Source organism: Pristiophorus japonicus, unplaced genomic scaffold (assembly GCF_044704955.1).
Source record: "Pristiophorus japonicus isolate sPriJap1 unplaced genomic scaffold, sPriJap1.hap1 HAP1_SCAFFOLD_163, whole genome shotgun sequence".
Lineage (NCBI taxonomy): Eukaryota > Metazoa > Chordata > Chondrichthyes > Pristiophoridae > Pristiophorus > Pristiophorus japonicus.
Genome location: NW_027251310.1, coordinates 948,352 through 952,590, shown reverse-complemented (window position 1 = coordinate 952,590; position 4,239 = coordinate 948,352). Strand labels below are relative to the sequence as shown.

The 4,239-nt window shown below is 46.0% G+C and overlaps 1 non-coding gene across 1 annotated transcript; it reads right to left on the bottom strand.

The window, feature by feature from the left end:
* Positions 1-3,789: 3,789 nt before the first annotated feature.
* Positions 3,790-3,862, bottom strand: trnae-uuc (transfer RNA glutamic acid (anticodon UUC)). The gene has a single exon. It is a non-coding gene; the product is annotated as a tRNA-Glu (tRNA).
* Between the last annotated feature and the right edge of the window lie 377 nt (positions 3,863-4,239).

The following is a 4,239-nucleotide window of genomic DNA, read 5'->3' as shown; positions in this document are numbered from 1 at the left end:
CACAGGGGGGGAATGTAGAATTTACCAATATCTCGCAAAGATGCCTGGTACCTTTCCCCTGCAGAGGAGAATAATTCCTTTCTGGGCTTTTAAAATGAGTTTAAATGGGCAGACGACGCCTGCAGGGGATAAAAGGGAATGCATTCATCGAGACCCCCCCCCCCCCCACCACAGTGTTTGGACTCATAGGAAAGAGAATTCAAAATGGACCTAAATTTCAGAAGCCTGAGATCCCCAAAACATCTATGGAAAGAAGCAGATCAATTTTAAGATTCTACAACATTTTGGCTGCGAAAAAGAGTTACCGAGTACAGAAGGTGGGGCTAAACTCTGTGAAGCAAATTCATGTATTAAGGATCCAAGACTGTCTGGGGGGAACTATTCACCCCATAAGAGATAATCGAATTACCCAATCAAGCACAATGGAAATCATGGTCAGGAAACTGGACAATCCTCAAACAATGCAAAACCAGTGATAGCACATTCTCACACCCTAATCGAGTTACTGCCGTCAAAGGAGTCATTTGAAAATCAATGGACAGAACAGTTTAAACAGAGCCCAAGAGATTTGATGGGAGATAACAAAGCCTTTTTTTGTGGATATATCTATCCCCCAGTTTTACAAGGAAAAACTAACAGAACACAGACTGGAACTCGCACTGACTCGAACAAGGACATAGACTGGAACACAGACACAGACACAAGCAGCCTGCTTCCTCTGCAGTGAAGAAATGGAACAGTGAAGGAAACTACCAGAACTCATCAAGAACTGACCGAGCACGAGGCCCACGAAACGGAAGGTTGTCAGCAACCAAATTGACAATCACTCTACAATCTACTTCTGAACGACGCAACTGGGGAGAAATTACCAAAAGGGACCGACTAAAACTATTCCTAACCAAAGAAAGTGGGTACTTACCCCATACATCCAAAACGCAACTTAGCATATCAACGGACGCACCCCAACCGAAGACTACGCAGTCCGAAGTCCTCTCCTCTGTCCGGGGTACGGCACGCCGAGAAGGCCAAGTGCAGCGAACCCCGAAACCGCGAATCACCGGCAACTGTCTAAAGGGATTGGTGAGCATAGCTCCTGAACCCTCAGAGCTATAACGTAGTTAGTTAGGGGAATTGGGAGGTGGGAGGCTGGGATAACTTGTGTAAATGTATCTGCATTCTCCTCTTTACTCCATTTAGAGTTTAAGCTGTATTCTTTTCCCCACAGGCTGTAATTTGACAATTTATTCAATGTGTTGTACCCCTCAGTGTGTATTGGTCTGTGTGTGTTATTAAAGGTGTGCCATTTACTTCTTTATAAACACTATAAAGCCATACCTTCTTCCTACCTTGAAACCGATTGTCTGTCCAAGTCTGTCACAGTCCCTTCATAATTCCAGTGTCGAGAACCAAGGGTCAGCGAGCGATTCGGAACCACTCATTTAAGGTCAGAAGGGAAAGCTGATCCCCTGAAAACCACCCCTTACACTGCCGGCCACAACTCCTTCATAACCGATCTTATTCCTCTCACTACTTCTTTACCCATGGATTCCTCGTGAGGTTGTGGTGACCTGAAATTTCTAAAATCTTAATTTAAAACTAGAACCCTTCAACATTCTTAAACTCATATCGTGCTATTATATACATCTGCCACCCGTCTCCGACTGGCCAAGTTAATCCCTGTTCTTCTCCTTCCCTTATTCAGCCTCTGGTTTGCCTGTGTGGCCGGCGGTAAGGCGGTCTGTACCACAGGACCCAGAGTGTTCTGACTGGAGATGTGCCTGAGTCCCACATTATCGGGGGAATGGCCCCTCTGGGGCAACAACACACTTCCCCTTTAGGTGTGGCTGCTGAGTTCATTTCATTAACTGAGGATTCTGCACAGCCGGGGGCTGTAGGCTGGGGACTCTCAGTTCGTGGCTGGTCCACCACGACCTCTCCTGTGAGTCCCTCACCGCCGAAGGCTGCCGGCTGGGGATCCCTGTCCGTAGACTGATCCCTGATCTTGGGTATTCTCTGACGGATGGCCTACCTCCCGGGGCTGACCCACTGAAACGGGGGCACTGGTGACCACGGTGTCTCCGGGAAGCGAGCCGGGACAGCTTTGTCAGGAATCTGTTTGAACACCTTAAACAGATTCACTGGCAGGCTGCTAACAACATGGGGAATGAACTCAGCACTTTAGCTAAAGTGTTCAGGACAGAACTCGCCCCTGAGCATGTATGAGGAAAACGCTCCAGAAAATATTCTCGGCCAGGGAGCTTTCGCTTGTGAGGTGAACGTGTTAAACGCGACACTGCGGAAACATCTCCACTTTCAGCACCAGGTCAGACAGAAATGTGAAGCGAGCAGGTGGACTGCAGAATCCCAATTTTAAGGAGTTGGTCGTGGTGTCAAACAAAGAGTTTCACTAAATGATTAAAAATAAGAAATGTCAAAGTCGAACATGCATCTCCAGAGGAGACTGCGATCTGAACACAGCACTTTAAACCACTCCGCCACCCTGAGTATTCAATGCGAGATGTGGCCACCTGCAGATTGATTTTGAACTTTTGTGTCCTGACACATGAAATAAATGAGGGCAGCAGGCGTATCTCTGCCTGACACCGGGGAAACAGTGAGATAGATCTTGGCGCAAGGGTCTGGTTATTGCCAAACAGCAAAGAAAATATTTTCTGGAAGAACAATGTTGAAAATAATTACAACCCCAACATGACGAGAACACACAACCTTTCGATTTGGAGGCAGGCATGCTACCATTGCCTGACAAGGTCGACACATGAAGTCTGAGATGTTCGGCGATATGAAGGTTTCACAATGCAAGGGGCTTTAAAATCCCCGCCCATTCCCACCAGGTATCAGAAGCAGCGCTCACCTGCCAGTCACCGTATGTTTTTTTCTTAAACTTATGTATTGTTTTCACGGGAAAGCATCATTAATTAACCCCTCACCTTCTTTTGCACAATGAAAGAAATGCTAACTGAGGGAGAGTCGATACTTCAATCATTTGTCCTATGCTTTGGGGAGTGGGCAGGGAAGTGGACCTGAGTCCATGATTGCATCGGCCATGATCGTATTAAATGTCGGAGCAGGATCGAGGGGCGTATGGTCGACTACTGCTCCTATTTCTTATCTTCTTATGTTCTTATGCATGTTGACCCATTTTACTCACTGTATTTTAGGAGTCTGGTTCAAAATCTTCATTGCTGATGACACCAGGAATCTGGGGCAACTTTTCTCAAATTTAACAGCACCGGTTATTCCTACCATGCACAGAAAATAGAATCAGTAGTGAAGATAAAATCCTACGGTGCTCATTTTCAGATTCAATGCAGTAGCATTTCAAATAAAGTAAAAGAATTTTACAGTGAAAAGATTTAGAAGTGTTACTTGTATTTGTGTCTTTAATTAAACTTTGTGGCGTCTGATTCCCGTTCATGCCATTGCTGAAGAAGAAAGGAAGGTTTGACGTTGACCAGACTGCACTGCCCCTGATATTTGTGGGCTCATCCTTTATATTCAGTAGTTTCTCGCCCTTTGATGGGCTGCAGTGTAGCGGATATCACGTTGGCCTCACATGTGAAAGGTCCACGGAGGATCCGTTTTCTCTCACTGAAAGTTATCTATTTATTGGTTAAATAAAGAGCAATTCAGGAATAAGGGAACCCTTTTGCCAGGAGAATAAATAGCAAATAAAAACAGCAAATTCTGCAAATCTCAGGAAATCAGGCAGCATTTGCCAGGAGACTGAACTCGCCTCCGATTGTTCCCATTTGGCAAGTTTAAAAAAAATGTTTCGGCCTGGGATCGAACCAGGGACCTTTTGCGTGAAAAGCAAACATGATAACCACTACACTACAGAAACCACTGGTACAACAACCCCAACAGAGGGGAGCTGACCAATGAGCTCCCTCTGCGCTGATCGGGAATGAGGAGGCTCACCTGAAACAACTTCTGTCCCACACTGCAAGTTCTCAATCCTTCTCCTCCACTGCCCTTTACAGAAATGTCACGGATCACCCAGCCACCGTGTTCACTTCCACATCCTCACAGTGGAGCCACAGAGGCTCCTATCTTCTCCCCGCGATCAGCGAACTCGCCCTGTTTACTAAATTAAACCCCGAACACGTGCCCGGCAAAGGGCAGGAGAAGCCAGATAGTCTGTAAGCTCGGTTTATCGCAGAAATTATTGGTATTCATGGTGATTACAGCAATTATTAATCGTCTCACAGACCTCAATTA